Source organism: Pan troglodytes, chromosome 2 (genome assembly GCF_028858775.2).
Source record: "Pan troglodytes isolate AG18354 chromosome 2, NHGRI_mPanTro3-v2.0_pri, whole genome shotgun sequence".
Lineage (NCBI taxonomy): Eukaryota > Metazoa > Chordata > Mammalia > Primates > Hominidae > Pan > Pan troglodytes.
The window spans coordinates 84,919,257-84,938,619 of NC_086015.1; the positions used below are offsets into that span (position 1 = coordinate 84,919,257).

At 35.6% G+C, this 19,363-nt stretch overlaps 1 long non-coding RNA gene and 1 pseudogene across 2 annotated transcripts in view; both read right to left on the reverse strand.

Annotated features, from left to right (window-relative positions):
• Positions 1-19,363, reverse strand: part of LOC134809575 (uncharacterized) — a 168,394-nt gene that overhangs the window by 22,975 nt on the left and 126,056 nt on the right. The window contains exons 3-4 of one of the 2 annotated variants that reach the window (XR_010155651.1): positions 8,203-8,359; positions 5,621-5,677 (exon numbers count right to left, since the gene is read on the reverse strand). This is a non-coding gene — a long non-coding RNA (uncharacterized LOC134809575). Of the gene's footprint in view, positions 1-5,620; positions 5,678-6,561; positions 8,360-19,363 lie in introns of those variants that run through there. The other variant, XR_010155650.1, reaches the window with a different exon arrangement.
• On the reverse strand, positions 2,323-2,435 carry LOC112208907 (small nucleolar RNA U3; annotated as a pseudogene).

Here is a 19,363-nt window from a genome sequence, read left to right on the forward strand (position 1 = left end):
TATATGTATGTGTGTCTATATATAGGATATAGAAACATTTATATGTAAGGTAGCAAATATAATATATATTAAATTGACCGTGAAATATGTGGATCTGTAGATTCATGTAGATCTGTATATTTAAGTACACCATGAAATATGTGAATCTGAAGAAAAAATGTTTAGAAGCAGCACATCTCTAAACAATAGCAAAAGTCTAAATTCTGCAATTCAGTTTTCTATAAACCAATATATAAATATTTCAACATTCTGCACATTAATATTGTAATATGCTAAAACTGTTACATTTTAGTATGCCAAAGTGATCTCTTGAAAGCATTTTTTTTTTTTTTGAGACAGAGTCTCGCTCTGTCACGCAGGCTGGAGTGCAGTGGTGCAATCTCAGCTCACTGCAACCTCCGCCTCCCAGGTTCACGCCATTCTCCTGCCTCAGCCTCTGAAGTAGCTGGGACTACAGGTGCCCGCCACCAAGCCCAGCTAAATTTTTGTTTTCATATTTTTAGAAGAGACGGGGTTTCACTGTGTTAGCCAGGATGGTATCGATCTCCTGACCTCGTGATCTACCTGCCTCGGCCTCCCAAAGTGCTGGGATTACAGGCGTGAGCCACCGTGCCCGGCCACAGGCATATTGTTAATACCTCATGTAAATATAAATAATTTAACTCATCATTTTACTACATAAAATTTATTGTTTAAAGTTATTGAATTATTAATACACTGCATGTATTATATAAGGTAGATATTTTCATCAACTACATTGGAAACTTTAACTGTAATATTTTCTGAACTTTTATAAAACATGAGGGTTTGTTTTTACATTATTTATACTGTGAATTCAACATTAGCAGATTGTTGAGAATACAATTAAAAACTCATAGTATTATTGAACTCATTGTATATATTTAAATAAGAATAAAATATTTTTTCCTCCAAAAATGTTTACTTTTCCATGGCTGTTTAGTTGAAGATGGACCAGTGATCACTCACTTCAATTTTGAACAATCCTTTTAACTTTCTATAGCAAAGGCTGTTAAATGAAATAATATCTATAATTACGATTTTCCTATATTTTTTAAATTTAGAACTTTATATTTCATTTAATCAACCATCTTTAATCTTTCATAATTTTCTTTTTTTTTTCTTTGCGGAGACAGGAGTTTTATTATTCAAATCAGTTTTGCCCAAGCATTCCAGGATCAGAGATTTTAAGAATAATTTGGTGGGTGGAGGAAAGCCAGTGAGTCAAGAGTGCTGATTGGTTGGCAGGAGATGAAACCATAGGGAACTGAAGCTGTCCTCTTGCACTGAGTCAGTCAGTTCCAGGGTGAGCCACAAGATCACATGAGCCAGCTTATCAATCTTTTTTTTTTTTTTTAGATGTGTGGTATTATTTCTTTTTTTTTATTTTTATTTTTTTATTATACTTTATGTTTTAGGGTACATGTGCACATTGTGCAGGTTAGTTACATATGTATACATGTGCCATGCTGGTGCGCTGCACCCACTAACTCGTCATCTAGCATTAGGTGTATCTCCCAATGCTATCCCTCCCCCATCCCCCCACCCCACCACAGTCCCCAGAGTGTGATATTCCCCTTCCTGTGTCCATGTGATCTCATTGTTCAATTTCCACCTATGAGTGAGAACATGCGGTGTTTGGTTTTTTGTTCTTGCGATAGTTTACCGAGAATGATGATTTCCAATTTCATCCATGTCCCTACAAAGGACATGAACTCATCATTTTTTATGGCTGCATAGTATTCCATGGTGTATATGTGCCACATTTTCTTAATCCAGTCTATCGTTGTTGGACATTTGGGTTGGTTCCAAGTCTTTGCTATTGTGAATAATGCCGCAATAAACATACGTGTGCATGTGTCTTTATAGCAGCATGATTTATAGTCCTTTGGGTATATACCCAGTAATGGGATGGCTGGGTCAAATGGTATTTCTAATTCTAGATCCCTGAGGAATCGCCACACTGACTTCCACAATGGTTGAACTAGTTTACAGTCCCACCAACAGTGTAAAAGTGTTCCTATTTCTCCACATCCTCTCCAGCACCTGTTGTTTCCTGACTTTTTAATGATTGCCATTCTAACTGGTGTGAGATGGTATCTCATTGTGGTTTTGATTTGCATTTCTCTGATGGCCAGTGATGATGAGCATTTTTTCATGTGTTTTTTGGCTGCATAAATGTCTTCTTTTGAGAAGTGTCTGTTCATGTCCTTCGCCCACTTTTTGATGGGGTTGTTTGTTTTTTTCTTGTAAATTTGTTTGAGTTCATTGTAGATTCTGGATATTAGCCCTTTGTCAGATGAGTAGGTTGCGCATTCTCTAGAGAAGAACGATCACCAATAGCAAATGGCAGTTGGAATAACGCAACACCAAACGCTGCTTTCACGCTCATGAGAGAACACAAATATCTCCTCCTCGTGGCATAATTTTCAAAAACCACAATTAAATGGGCCTCCAGAAGACAATTAACAGTATCAGTTCCCAAGTTCTGATTTACACTGATTCATTACTGACAATATGTCTTTCTCTCATCTTACATCTTTCAAACTTTATACATAAAACTGGGTATTGGCTTCCTGGATTTAACCTGGGCTCAATGTCATCACCATTCATAACCTTTCTCTTATTCTACCACTTTCAGATAATTTAGGTTTACTGAAGTCAGTAGCGGGTCTCCATCTGTTAGTCCTTCCTTCATGAATAGCGATCCGGCAGCCATCTAAAACAACTAGCAAGGTAAATGGAAACTTTGCTCAAATGCATTTAAACAATTAAGACAAGAAAAATGAGAGAAATCCTGCATAATACATTTAGAAAGAGCACAATGCCGTTTTCAAAGTTTAGATGTCACTCATGTCTCTAAATTATTATCATGTGTAATTATTGAAATAATGAAAGATTTTACAAGTTTGCACTTAAGGGTCCCATGAAGCACATAAACTCCACTGTGTTAATTCCATACTATAGACATCAAAGATGGAGTAATTCAAACTGAGTTTACAGAAATAACATAAATTTTAATCCAGTCACAGAATAAAGATATCATTATGAAACATTTCATGAGGCTATCATTTCAAAAAGCCAAACTGGGCCATATGAATAAATAAATTCATAAATAAATACAACAAAAAATGGATATGAGATATTAATCTTCCACAGATCTATAAATATACATCTGTCTATGAATTCATATTAATATTTATTTTGCCATAGGTCAAGAAAGCTTGAGAATGCAAGGGTGAGATGAAGGCAGAAAATATGGTTAAGGAAGTGAGAAAAGTAAGATCTGACAGCTTAAGATTAGTAAATTCTCATATGGGATATTAGAAGCAAAGAACAACCCTAAAAGTTTGCAGGATAATTTATTGTAATAGAATAATATGTTCCAAATTGTTTTACAAATTGTATCTTCATATAAAATGTAAATTTTATGTTTTTGTATTTTTTTACGTTTTAAAGCTTTACAATAGTATTACACAATAAAATGACAATAGAAATTATTCCATTGTATTAGAAAGTTAAAGTGAAAGCTTATTAAACCTTAAACTTCATAGAAAAGATAGTAAAATATTCTAATCGGTTGCATTTTGAAGGATAGCTCATTTTAAAAAATATATATGAAATAATATAAATTAATTAGATTTAAGAAACATAGATCATTGTTTTTTTCCAAAATTGTTTTACTAACTGATGTCAAAAAAGTGTCTTAAAATTAGTGCTCCTATCTCCCGTTTACTATTCTCCCCATATCAAACCCTTACTTATTTTAGATATCAATTACCAGTTTAAAAGTAAACATGTAATAGTTGTAACTCTCCATAATTATGTTTTCTTCCATTAACTTTTAAATTTATCTTCCATTGTTTTTCTTCTGTTATTCTGGGTCTAGTGCCTTACCATACAAAAGATACTGATTATAACTTAGTTGATATTTGAGGTTTGAAAGAGTGGTTGTGTTTTGAGTCCTTCAAGTGTGTTTGAAAATTAAATCAACAACAACAACAAACATGTTTCTTTGATTGTAAGAGTACTTTTTGTTTGAGTAGGAAAAAAAAGCTTAGTAATATATCAAGTTAAATAATCTAAAACAATTATTACATTTAACACATGGAAGAGAAATATTGTTTTAAAAATATAGCATATACGGTTTGCCAATTGTACTCAAAGCTCTTTTGTGGGTGACAGGCAGAGTCAACACCTTATAAAATGTAATTCACATTTGTGGACAATATTGACACTGACCAATAACCAATTTCCTCTCCTTGAGCATGATAGACACGATAGTTTGTGCTCATTTCCAGTTAGGCACAGGTATAGGACTAGTTCTGGGCAATGAAATGTGAGTAGAAGTAATGTTTGTTTTTTACAGTTGAGATAGTGACATTCTCTGCTCATGTGACATTCCCTGTTCACTCTCTCTTTCTCTCTCAGTCCAGCAATGATTGTAAAAGTTCTGAGGTTGTTACTCCATCAAAATTTAGTCTATATTGACTGTAATACTGTTAAACATAATTTCAAACATACATCATGATGATTCTTTACAACCCTGTATAGGAAGGCCAAGGGTAGAAGTCAAAGCCTGGCAGGAATCTTGTTTACCTAAAGATAAAAGCAGATGGTATAAGTGACATCTGCCAACAGACATAGGTGGAGGATACAGAAAAATTCACATAGTCCATCAGTTATACACATGATTTGAGTTACCCTCAGCACCTGTGTTTTCAATAAGAATCAGTTTAGCTAATACATGATCTCAAGGAGAAGAATGCCAGAGTCAAAGAATCAGGAGAGCAAAACAATAGTTTTCTAAATGGCCTGAATCATTTGTAAATTATCTACAATATTCAAATCCTGTAAGACTAGAAGTTATATCATATTCCACTTACTCTGTGAATGAAAGTCCAAGGTTTAGAGGAGAGGAGAGAAGAACTAAGGCCACTGTATGTTAAAACTCAACCATTAATATTTCTTTTCATTTAATTAACTCACTTTCTGGGAGAACTTGATGTTCGGTTTGACTACTCAGTTTTTATTTCATGAGCACTACATCCTCTTATTTTTTAGGGCCTTCCTTTTATGTATCATAAGTTTCTGCAGTTTACCATCTGAACACTCTATAATTTTAACTTCCAGACGATTATTCTCCTCATATTATGCTATGCAAAATTGATCCTTATCTGACATTCTTTCAACCTATACTAGTCTACACACACACACACACACACACACGCACACACACACACACACACACACGATTACATTGCTCCAAGTCTCTGGTTTTTGCTCTGGTTCTATTTAAAGGAACTGACTCCAGCACAGCGAACTGGACATGCAAGTAAGAAACCCTGTATTGACCCATGACGGAATATATAGAGACTCTAGGCAAGAGCAAAAATCAGCAATAACATCTAATGAGCCAACCAGCCAATCTTGGCATCAAGTGGGTATAAAATTTGACTGCAGGGCTTCCCTTGCAGATCCAATGTAAGTAAATAATGATAAAAGTCTTACTTATACTATGCAAATTAAAATAGTATCTAACTTTTTTAAGGAAAGACACTTGGAAATATATTTCTATATAATCATAAAAAGTCAAACTCACACATAAGCCTTCAATTAGCTGATACATTCTTTAAATGATTTTCCAATGCACTAACACCTAGAAGGGAAAAATAAAACTTATTATAATAAAAAAGGATGCACATCGTTGAGAAATCAATAGGTAATTTTGTCCATTGATCCCTTCTTTTTTCCTTGCCCCAAGGTGCATGAAAAGAAATAGCTTGACAGTGGTTTCCGATTTTTAGATATAATTGCAAATCCTTTAATTCTGGCTTAGGCATAGGCATTTGTCATATTATAGCTAATGTATATTAATATATATTTTCCTAAATTTACAAAGTAATAATGAGAAAACAAATAAAATACAAAATTTAGGATTTCTTTTACTTTGTCGATTTTGATTTAACAGAATCTCATTCTAAAGATTATGAAGACTGACCATATCGGTAATAAATGAACACTGATGTATTTTAATTTAAAAGACATTTGGAGGTTCTTACAAATTTTTTTCACTTACATTTAATCTTCTAATTTTTTTCACTTACATTTAATCTTCTAAATTATCTTTAATTTTTATGTTGTGGCTCTTTCCTTTTCAAGCTTCAATTCTTTCTCTTACCACCTCTCTTATTCTTCCATGCCTGGGTCATAGAACTAAATTTACCTGTTCCACAAATGTCATTATCAGTATGTATTTTATTTTAAGCAAGTCCATCTCCTCAGAGGATTCCCTTGTATCCTGCTAAGCAGGTAAATGTTTGGCTCCCCGAGTTCTGAAAATCACAGCGGTAGGAGACTGGAGGTGTTACCGTCCAGAATGCAGTCCTTAATCTGAAGCCCTGGATTTTACAATGCACTTTCCATCTGCACTCACAGAAGTCTTATGCCACTAAACTGAATCAGGCTCTTTGATCGTTTATCTTCCCCTGTGGGCTGCAAGTCTCTAATTATTTGGGTTTTTTTTTTTTTTTTTTTTTTTTTGAGATGGAGTCTCGCTCTGTCGCCCAGGCTGGAGTGCAGTGGCGTGATCTCGGCTCACTGCAAGCTCTGCCTCCCTGGTTCACGCCATTCTCCTGCCTCAGCCTCCCGAGTAGCTGGGACTACAGGCGCCCGCCACCGTGCCCGGATAATTTTTATGTATTTTTAGTAGAGACGGGGTTTCACCGTGTTAGCCAGGATGGTCTGGATCTCCTGACCTCGTGATCCGCCCGCCTCGGCCTCCAAAAGTGCTGGGATTACAGGCGTGAGCCACCACGCCCGGCCGGTTCTTACAAATTTTAAACATCCAAGAAACGTAATTTTTATTCTTGTAAGCCATCGCGTGTAATATGACCAGTGTTTAAAATACCATATGGTATCTGCAATGACACTTATGAGGCATACATTTATATAAATGCTTATGTCATGGGTTGAAAACGCAGTGGTGGGGTCTTAGGATAGAAAATAATACATGCCCTTCATACAAATAAGCTAAGAACAAGTACAGCAGCATGCTGCCTTGAGGAGGGCACTGTGGAGAATAACGCAAGAGGAAGGGGCGGACAGAGCAGACAGTCTGAGCCCACTTCCCAATTTGGCCCAAGACAGGTAGGAAAGGGAGACAGTACAAAGTTTATTTTTTAATATATATCAACTCATATTTGAAGTTCCAGGGTACATGTACAGGATGTGCAGGTTTGTTATGTAGGTAAACGTGGTTTGCTATGGTGGTTTGCTACACAGAACAACCCATCACCCAGGTATTAAGCACAGTCATTAGGGAAAACTCTCAAGGATTCAAGGGAGTATAAAAATCAATTTTAAAATAAAATATTATGTGGAATTGTTATTTAATACTTATTGAAAAAGTTAATTCTATTAGAAAAAGCAGACATTAATTCTTTCTTTTAGATTCAAAGTAAATGGAAATAATATAATGGATAAAATACATAGAGTTAATGGCTTTTAATCCCTATTATTAACTCAGGCTACTGGAGCCACATAATAACCTTAATGTCTAATGAATATATTATTTCAGAATAAAGTTCTTTTCGGAGAGTGGTATTTAACTGTTGAATGCCCTTTATCTCAAGAGAATTGATTTGCATTTAAATGAGCAGTCCTTCAAGTAATTATCCATGGAGATTTTTTTTAATATAAAAAGTGTTGAGTACCTGTTTTAGAACATATAGAAATTACGGTGTACTTTGGTTAACACCGATAATGTTAGACAATTAAATTAATACTTTAAAAATTATATTCTCTACCACTTAATAAACTAAATTAATTAAAGATTCTTAAGGAAATAATACATTATCCACTTGAAATTAAGCAACAGCAATTTTTTACTGTTTTGAGCATCAGTATACATCTTGATAGGATAATTGGGTGGTGTGCCATTTAAAAATACAAACAAATCCTCAATTATCATCATTATTTACTTATATCAAAATTTTTACTCCAGGAGAAACATACCTCAGAGATATTGTGTGTTTGTTTTCAGACCATTGCAATAAAGTGAATATCACAATAAAGCAAGTCCTATGAATTCTTTTGGCTTCCCCATGCATATAAAAGTTATGTGTACACTGTACTGTAGTGTACTAAGTATGCAATAGTATTATGTCTAAAAAAAGTACATACCTTAATGACAAATACATTATTGCTAAAAATGTTAATGATCATCTGATATTTTGGTGAATCATAAACTTTTTGCTGGTGAGTGGTCATGACTTCACGTTATTGGCTGCTGATTGATCAAGTTGGTGGTTGCTGAAGGTTGAGGTGACTGTGGCAATTTCTGTAAAATAAGATAACAACAAAATTTGCTGTATCAATTGACTCTTCATTTCATGAAAGATTTTTCTGTAGCATGCAATGCTGTGGATAGCACTTTATCCACAGTAGGACATCTTTCAAAATTAGAGTCAACCCTCTCAAACCCTACCATTGCTTTATAAACTAGGTTTATGCAATATCGTAAATCCTGTGTTGTTTCAACAATGTTCATAGCATCTTCACCAAGACTAGATTTCATCTCAAGAAACTACTTTCTTTGTTTATTCAAAGAAGCAAATTCCCATCCATTCAAGTTTTACCATGAGATAGCAGCAATTCAGTCACATTTTCAAGCTCCACTTCTAATTCTAGTTCTTTTGCTATTTCCACCATATTTGCAGTTATCTCCTCCACTGAAGTCTTGAGCTCCTCAAAGGTATCATGAGGGCTGAATCAATTTCTTCCAAACTCCTGTTAATGTTGATATTTTGACCTCCTATGATTCATAAATGTTCTCAAAGAGATCTAGAATGGTTATTCCTTTCTGACTTTGCCCAGATCCATCAGAAGAATCACTATCTTTGGCAACAATAGACTTAGAAAATGTATTTATGAAATCATAAGACTTGAACATCAAAATTCTCCTTGATCCATGAGCTTCAGAATGGATGTTGTGTTAGCAGGCATGAAAACAACATTAATCTCCCTAGGCATCTTTATTAGAACCACCAAGTGACCAGGTGCATTGTCAGTGAGCAGTAATATTTTAAAAGAAATATTTTTTCTAAGTAGAAGGCTCAACATTGGGCCTAAAATATTCAGTAAACCATGCTGTGAACAGGTTATGTTTTTATCCATGCTTTGTTATTTCATCTGTAGAGCACAAGCAAAGTAGATTTAGCGTAATTCTCAATAGCACTAGGATTTTTGAAATGGTACATGAGCATTGGCAACAAGTTAAAGCCACCAGCTGCATAAGCTTCTATTCAGAGAGTCAATCGGTCCTTTGAAGATCTGAAGCCAGGAAGTAACCTTTCTTTAGCTATAAAAGCCCTAGATGGCAAGTTTTTCGAATAAAAGGCTGTTTTATCTATATTAAAAATCAGTTGTTGATTATAGCCGCATTCATCAATGATCCAAGCCTGATTTTCTGGGTAACTTGCTACAGTTTCTACATCAGCATTTGCTGCTTCACCTTGCACTTTTATGTTTTGCTTTCTTTTCTCAAACCTCTGAACCAACCTCTGCTAGCTTCAAGCTCTTTTTTTTTTTTTTCTCAGCACCTTCCTCACCTCTCCTTTAGCCTTCATGAAATTAAAGCGAGTAAGAGCCTTGCTCTGAATTAGGCTTTGGCTAAGGGAAATATTCTAGCTGATTTGATCTTCTGTCCAGATAGCCAAAACTTCCTCCATATCAGCAATAAGGCTGTATTACTTTCTTATAATTTGTGCATTCACTGGAGTAGCACTTCTAATTTCTTTCAAGAACTTTTCCTTTGCATTCATAATACAGCTATTTGGTACAAGAGGCTTAGTTTGGAGCTTATTTCAGCTGTTGACATACCTTTTTCACTATACTTAATTATTTCTACCTTTCTATTTACAGTTAAAGACATGCAACTTTTCCTTTCACTTGAACACTTAGAGGCCATTGTACGTTTATTATTTGGCCTAATTCTAATACTGTTGTGTCTCAGAGAGTAGAGAGGCCTGAGGAGAGGAAGGCAGACAAGGGAAAGACAAGGGAAACACTGGTCAGTGGAGCAGTCAGAACACATAAAACATTTGTTTATTAAGTTTGACTACTAACATAGGCACAGTTTGTGTCACCCCAAAGCAATTAGTAACATCAAGGATTGCTAATCGCACATCACCATGACATATATAATCATAATATAAAGTTAAAAATTGTGAAAATTATCAAAATGTGACAAAGACAAAAAGAGGGCACTTGCTGTTGTAAAAATGGTGCTGATAGACTGTTCAATGCAAGTCTATCAATTTGTAAAAAACCTTCAGTTTGTAAAAAATGCATTACATGCAAAGAGCAATGAAGTGAAGTTCAATAAAACAAGTTATACCTTATCGGGGAATCTGCCCCAATATTTGCATAGGCTCTTTTCTATTTTCCTTAAGCGTCAGCCAGCTTGAGAAATAAAGGGACAGAGTACAAAAGAGAGAAATTTTAAAGCTGGGTGTCCAGGGGAGACATCACATGTTGGTAGGTTCTGTGATGCCCCACAAGCCTCAAAACCAGCAAGTTTTTATTAGGGATTTTCAAAAGGGGAGGGAATGTATGAATAGGTGTGGGTCACAGAGATCACGTGCTTCACAAGGTAATAGAATATCACAAGGCAAGTGGAGGCAGGGCGAGATCACAGGACCACAGGACCGAGGTGAAATTAAAATTGCAAACGAAGTTTCGGGCACCATTGTGATTGATAACATCTTATCAGGAGACAGGGTTTTGAGATCAACCGGTCTGACCAAAATTTATTAGGCGAGAATTTCCTCTTCCTAATAAGCCTGGGAGCTATGGGAGACTGGGGTCTATTTCACCCCTGCAGTCTCGACCATAAGAGACAGCACACCTAGGGGGACTGTTTATAAGCCTATACCTCCAGGCACATATTCTCTTTCCCAGGGATGTTCCTTGCTGAGAAAAAGAATTCAGCAATATTTCTCCCATTTGCTTTTGAAAGAAGAGAAATATGGCTCTGTTCCACCCAGCTCACCAGCGGTCAGAGTTTAAGGTTATCTCTCTTATTCCCTGAACAATTGCTGTTATCCTGTTCTTTTTTCAAGGTGTCCAAATTTCATATTGCTCAAACACACAGGCTGTACAATTTGTGCAGTTAATGCAATTATTACAGGGTCCTGAGGTGACATACATCCTCCTCGGCTATAAGATGACAGGATTAAGAGATTAAAGTAAAGACAGGCATAGGAAATTGCAAGGGTATTGATTGGGGAAGTGATAAGTGTCCGTGAAATCTTTACAATTTATGTTTAGTGACTGCAGTAAAGACAGGCATAAGAAATTATAAAAGTATTAATTTGGGGAACTAATAAATGCCCATGAAATCTTCACAATCCATGTTCTTCTGCCATGGCTTCAGCCAGTCCCTCCGTTTGGGGTCCCTGACTTCCCACAACAATACCTCTATGTGTTACCCTTTAAAAACCACCCAGCACAAATATGTAAGATTGTAGAAAATGTATAAACTGAATATATGTATTATCTTATAAATACAAAAAATGCTTTGAAATTATTTCAAATTAATAAACTAATTTTGCATGTTAAGTGCTATAGAATGTTTATGATCATTTAAAACCCTATGAAAAACTGTACTTCTAATGCACTTCTAAGATTATCTTGCCATTATTTTTAATGTAAAGAAACGACAGCCATACATTTACTTTGTTAAGCTACTAATATAATCCTTTACCCAATACTGAAAATCTTCTGGTTTCTATTCAATCTATTTACTTCTTTTCCAACTCATTTAGAAAGAGTAATGAATCACCTCTAATTTAAAAAGGGGAAAGAAGATTAAAAACAAATATGCTTACATGTATACTGTTCTCTTTCTAGTATGAGTGGGCTGTCTCTTCCAGTTCTCTTTATATAACATACTACATAAAATTAGGATTAACTTGCAGCTGATGTGAAATAGCTCTTTGGTTATGTCCAGACATTTGTGGAACTACAGCACTGAGCAACTGGCCAAGATAGCATTAAAAGGTAATAATATTGATTTATAATATACTGTTTAAAGTCCTGAAATCATGCTGGATATTCCTTGTGCAAACTTGTGTATATTATTTATTAACAATGTATAGAATAATTTTTCATCATCTGCATCTCATATGGGATATGTAACCAGTGGGATATAAAATATTTCATAACCAGTGGGATATAAAATATTTCATTATATCTATATTTGTATCTTTGTTTATCTGAGAATGAAATACCTTGAATATATTGGTGGTTTACGAGTCATAGACAAATTGTTTCTTTTGTAACTCTTTAATCTGAGCTTGGATATTTCAGAACTTTTTAATTGTGTCTATGTATTTTGTATCTCTTCCTTGGAAAACAAATAATAAGTTTTGAAAACTATATTTTAAAAAATTTAAATCTTAACCCATAGAACATACAGCAAATCAAGAAACATTAAAGAAAATCTTCTAAATCTTGGTAAGAGAAACAAAATCTTGTGCACTTGTTATGCAATCTGCTATTCCCTGTCTGATGTCCGAGCCCAGGCATTGAAGGCTCTATTCTGGAATATGTCGTCAAGAACAAATGGTTCCCTCTCCCCTCAGGTTCCCAGGCTAAGGCTCTCTCCCTAGAATGGGAAGGCTGTGGACATCTCACCCTCATTGGTAGGGTGGAAAGTCTACTTCTACGAGACAAGAATCCTGGACCCCAATCACCCTGCCATGCCTCATTCATAGGGCATTCTGGAAGGCGTTGAGAAGACCTGGGACTATTGCCCTGACCGAATAACCCATGCATAAAAAGGGCCGCCATTTTGACGGAAATCAGCCACTGTTCCTGCCACCAGCTTCAGAGAAATTGTACACAGTATTATCCCAGAAGGAAAAACAGGGTTGTTGCTCTCTGTGAATGAACTAACTTTATTTGTGAGAACATCAAGCCTAAGGATACAGTCGAAAACAATGGTGGTTTTTGTGAAAAGTAATTATAAGGAGTCCGGTAGCTACATAATAGCAACAAGCTAAACAAGTTTAGACATTAAAAGAGAAAACCATGCAAAGAAACAGCTAAAAGAGAGATCTCCTGAGATCAAAACAAGATTCAAGATGACTCAATGATTCTCCCTGCAAAGATCCCGAATTTCACTGTTTTAGGTTTTGGAAGAGTTTATGCCCGGTATATTGACAACAATACTGTTTTTGTTTTCAGTGAGCAAATAGTGGAGGCTACAAGATAGGTGTGATGTCAACAGAGGTAGATCTACTAGATTTTTAACAGACCATCAGGGAAAAAGTCAGTCAAAGAGAACCCTGCTAAAGTACCGTCATTCTAGGGTGGCTGTGTGCCGCCTTAGAACAACTTTTTTCAGCATGCTACTTATGCCCTATGAGTGAGCCATGGTTTGCAGGCTCTGAGAAATGAAATCAGAGGCTACATACTTCGGGGAAAACGGGCTTCACTAAAGTAGTGCAGCCAAGTATCTAAATAAAAGCAAACAACAACAGGCTCTGGAAGTGAGTTCAGGTTCAGCAACTCAGTAGAATTGCAATAGTATACTATCTAAAATATTCAGTTTTCAACAACATATTATAAGATATGTAAAGAAACAGGAATCTGATACACAAGAAGAAAAACAAGCAAAAGAGACTTTTTGAGAAGGGTGGGGTATCAGGAGACAATGGCTTAAATTGATAGTATAAATATATTCAAAAAAACTAAAGAAAACCAAGCTTAAAGAAGTAAAGGAAGGTATAATGACACTTTCATTAAATCAAGAACATCAATAAAGAGATTAAAATTATAACAAAGAATCAAATAGAAATTTTGAAGTGAAAAGTACAATAATTGAAATGAAAGAGAAAATCATTATAGCCTCTCACCAGTAGTTGTGAGCTGGCAAAAGAAACAGCAAATTTAAAGACAGATTGATAGAGATTAAACGATCTGAAAACCAGAGGGCTAAAAAGAGAATGAGGAAAAATCAATAGAATCTCAGAGAAATGTGGGACACCATGAAGCACATCACCATGCCTGTAATGGGAATATCAGAGGAGAAGAGAGATTGGGAGGGGCAGAGAAAATACTTAAAGAAATAATGACTGAGGCCAGGTGTGGTGGCTCACGCCTGTAATCCCAACACTTTGGGAGGCCGAGGGGGGCAGATCATGAGGTCAGGAGATCAAGACCATCCTGGCTAACACGGTGAAACCCTGCCTCTACCAAAAACATAAAAAAATTAGCCTGGCGTGGTGGCGGGCTCCTGTAGTCCCAGCAACTGGGGAGGCTGAGGCAGGAGAATGGCGTAAACCCAGGAAGTGGAGCTTGCAGTGAGCCGAGATCATGCCACTGCACTCCAGCCTGGGCAACAGAGTGAGAATCTGCCTCAAAAAAAAGAAAAAGAAAAAGAAATAAACTGAAAATCTCACCAATTTCATGAAAATATTTCCACACACAATCAAGAAATTCAACAAACTCTAAATAGTATAAATGCAAAGAGGTCCTGTGCACCCAACCACGAAATAGTTAAAATGTTGAAAGACAATGACAAAGAGAAAATCATGGAAGAAACAAAAACTCCTTCTTACATACAATAGAACCAAAATAAGATTAAAAACTGACTTCTAAACAGAAACACTGGGTAATTTCTTAGGATTTCTGAATAGCCTCAAATCTAATATCTTAAGCAGAAACTTCAGGCCAGTCGAGAGAGAGGAGAATATTGAAAAACATTTTTAGTGAGTTACTAGTCACGATTCTCCAGAGAAACAGAATTGGTAGGATGTAGCTAGTTGGGTGGACGAATAGGTGGGTGGACAGATAGATAGATAGGCAGATTGATTGATTTAGTTTAAGGAACTGGCTCATGTGATTGTGGAGGCATGGTTAATCCAAAATCTGACGTGGTAGGCTGATTGGCTGGAGACTCAGGAGAGAATTGCAGTTCAAGTCCAAAGACAGTGAGCTGGAAAACCAAGTACAGCCAAAGCTGCAGTTGAAGTCTGAAGGCAGTCTGCTGGAGAATTCTCTCTTGTTTGGGGAGATCAGCCTTGTGTTCTATTGAGGCCTTCAACTAATTGGATAAGGTCAGCCAATATTATAAAGTACAATCTGCTTTATTCAAAGTCTACTAATTAAATCTCATCCAAAAGCATGCTCATGGAAACATCCGGAATAATGTTAGACCAATTATCTGGGCACTAAATGAACCACCACAGTAACCAGTGAAGGGTTCCTTTACTGACAATTCAAGAACAAAGGGAATAACATCTGTGGCTTATTAAATAGCACTGCTGGTCATCCGAGTGCAGTCAAATATTATCTAATGATCATTTATTTAATTTAAAAATACTCTTAGAACATATCCATTTAAGAACTTGTAAAAATACTTTAAAGGAAGGAAGTAAAATTCAATTGAATGAAATCAGTACTTTTGACCTTTGCTGTTTAGATTATTTTCCAGCGTTAATTTTTTTTTTTTGCAATGCATTCTCTCTCTTAGAAGCAGCTGAAAGTGTGCCAATTAATTACTTTTCATTTTAGTTCACAATGAGTTTTTTCTATATTTTCATAACCTCATGCTAATTTTCTACTTCAGTGAATTTAAGACAAAACAAAATGAATCTATTTCAAATAGGCAAAAATTAACCCAATATTTCCTTTTCTATTAAGAGGCACAAAACCCTTTTAAACTTTCATCTATTGTTAATTTATATATTCAAATTTTAGCTTATAACAAAGGTTATCACTCCTCTATCATTTCAATTTGTTTTCGGCCACCTTCTCCATCATTTCAATGATAGTACTAGTTTGAATAGTCCAAGGTTATGAAATGCTACGTCATCACAGTTTGACAACATCAAGTTAGGGTGGTGGCTTGCAAGGCCAGATTACTGCCATTAATGGCCTAATAGTAGTCAACTTATTGCCATGGTCACCATTCACCAGAGTGTTCCTCCTTCCCGTAGTGTGGTTACCATGCACCAGAGTTGCCCCCTTCTGCTAACTATGTGGAAGATTCTGAAATTTATCATATTCAGATATAGAAGCTTTATTTGTCGTTACACACTGGCAAGAAATATAAAATAGTGTCAATTGTGGATATTCAGGGAAGATATATAGCTTTCTGATAATCTAATTGCCTGTGCTTGATATTAAGTGCATCTACTCCCTAAGATCAACAGAATTTGCAGCCAGAAATTTTCTTCACAACGTTGATTTTTAAATCTAGAATCACTGAGTGCTGAAAGATGATTCATGCAGATATATGATGTTACGCCTGTTCAGATATTGTTATGATACCAAATAATCTCATTGTCAGAACATGTATCTGCTGGATTCAGAGGCTTTCTTGCCTGAATAGACTTAGATGTCAATGCCACATTTTCGTTGCTTGGTTTCCTTTTTGAAGACTGTTAGTTTATTATGGCTGTCATAATAATATAGCACACATTTGGGATGGCTTAAGCAACAGAAATGTATTATCTTACAATTATGGAGGCTAGAAATCTGAGACAAACGTGTCAGGAGGGTTGGTTTCTTCTGAGGCTTAGTCCTCTCTACTTGCCTTGTACCTAGCTATCTTCTCCCTTGTCTTCACATGGTCTTCCCTCTGTGTGTTTCTGTGTCCCAATCTCCTCTTATTATAAGGACACAAGTCATATTTGATTAGGGCCAACCATAATGGCCTCGTCTTAAAATAATAACCTCTTTAAGGGCCTTATATCCAAATATAGTCACATTCTGAGGAATTTGGGGTTAGAACTTCAACATAGGAATTTAAAGGGCACACAATTCACTACAGAGACCCCAGAAGATTATTTCTGTTCTTTAAAGGTAGTCATCTTTAAACTTGGTTTGATATAATTGTCTAAGCAAGAATTGTGTTCAAAATGGACAAAAGATAAATCTATATAACATAATCTAAGTATAATTAAAACACTGCATTTCTATAAAATTGAGACTTGCTGTATTGACCAAAAACATTACCAGCAATAAGTTGTAATGCTTTGGAACACAACTTTGTTGTGTTATTTAAAACTAATCAGTTACAAATTGTAAGAATTTGATTCATTGGTAATCATTAACAGGAATTTATATTTATCTATAGATGAAGTAAATTATACATGAAGTCCTACTTAGAAAGTGATGGCTCACTGTGTTTTTCTATTTTTTGACAATATTATCTTCTGACTATTACATACAAAACCAATGTAGAAAATGTGGAACAGAGTCAGCAAGTAGAGCATAGTTGAAGATGTGATCAGAGGTGTAAGAGGCAGGTGCATTCGGCGACAATTTCTGCAGGGGAACGTAAGAAGTTTGGCTTTTACTCTGTAATGACAACCCCATGGCAGTTTTTAGGACATAGTGGTGACCACAGAGTAGACTTTGAATAAAAAAGAAAATAAAAATTACTAATACCTTCAAATGTTCACTGATATGAAGTACTAAAATTTGTTAATTAGGCAAGTGTATAAAATAAGTTGATATAGCTGTATAAACATGTGTGTATATAAAATATTTTCTGCAGGACAAATAATCTGTTATACAATCATGCTATTCATAAATGTCAATAGTAGCCACAGATTTATAGATAGGCTAGTCATTGAAACAGCTTGGGTAATCATACAAGATTTACATATCCAGAAGTTACTGAAGGAATTCAGTGGAGTCAAGACACCAAGCAGAAAGCCAAAAATGTTATCAAACTCTGGGAACAATTTGCATTCCCCCATTCCTTCAAAGGATATGTTGAAGTGCTAATCTCCAGTGCTTCAGGATCATTGTAGATGTAATTAGCTACGATGAACTCATACTGGAGTAGGGTACGCACTTAATCCAATATGACAGGTGTTCTCATAAAAAAGGCAATGTGGCCATGTGAAGGCAGAGACACACAGCGAGAATGCTATGTGACAACAGAAGTGCAGGTAGAGTTACGTAACTGCAGGCCAAGGAACGGCAATGATTGCCAGCAAGTCACCATGTGTTAGAAATAGGCAAAGAAGAATTCTCCTACAGACTTCTGTGGGAGCTCAGCCCTGCCTACACCTTAATTTTAGACTTCCAGCCCCTAGAACTGTGACCGAATACATTTGTGTTGTTTTAAGCTACCCAGTTCATGGTAGTTTGTTATGGCAGGCCTAGGAAAATAACACAGGATCTAAAGTGCTCCTCCAGGGAGTACTTTGTCATTTATGATAACATCTATTTAAGTGAAGGTTACAACTCTGCTGAAACAGAATTGTTTCCTCCTAGCCCAACTTTACCTCTTAAAGGCAGAACTGGTCTAACAAATATGTAGTGTTACCTGATGTGGTACGCCACTTGGATAAGAAAAACAAAAACAAAAACAAACAAAAAACCCCAAGAATAAGGAAACTCCAGAAATAGATATACACATGTATGGAAATTTAGAATATGGTAAAACAGGTATCTAAAAATTGAGGTATATCAATTGGATTAGGCAACAATCAATATTTGTGGAACTAAGTGGCCATCTGGAAAACTATTAGATATATATTTCATATTTTACAACAAAATAAATCCAAATTTTACCATAAAGTGTGAAAAAATAATATAAAAATAATTTTCACTCTACCTCACCCAAAAGGCAGCCTGTTAAAACAAAACAGAAAATTTAGAACAATAAAAAATACTGATAAATCTCACAATATTAAAGAAAAATCTATGCTAAATATGCAAAGGATAGATGACAAATGAGTGTGATGATTACTGTTATGTGTCAACTTGATTGGGCCATGGGGTGCCCAGATCTTTGGTTAAACATTATGCTAGGTGTATTTTTGAGGGTGTTTCTAGATGGAATTCGATTTGATAAACTGGATAAGGCAGATTACCCTCCCTAGAGTGGGTGGGTCTCATCCAATTCCTTGACCACCTTAATAATATCAAAAGGCTGAGTAAGAAATAATTCTCTGTCTCTGCCTGACTGTCTCCAGCTGGGACATTGATATTCTGTCTTCAGAGTCATACACAGATTGGAATTTATGGCATCAGCTTTCCTGATTCTCAGGCCTTCAGATTTGGACAGGAGCTACATATCAGTTCTCCTGGGTCTTCAGCTTGCCAGCTGCAGATCTTAGGATATCAAAGCTTCCAAGCTTCCATAATCATGTGAGCCCATTTTTTAAATAAATTATATCTCTCTGTCTCTGTCTCTATTTCTCTGTTAATTTTCTTATTGCTTCTCTTTTTCTGGAGAACCTGATAGATACAATGAGTTAAAAAAATCCAATTTATTGACAAAATTCAGAACTTTATATATATATATATATATATG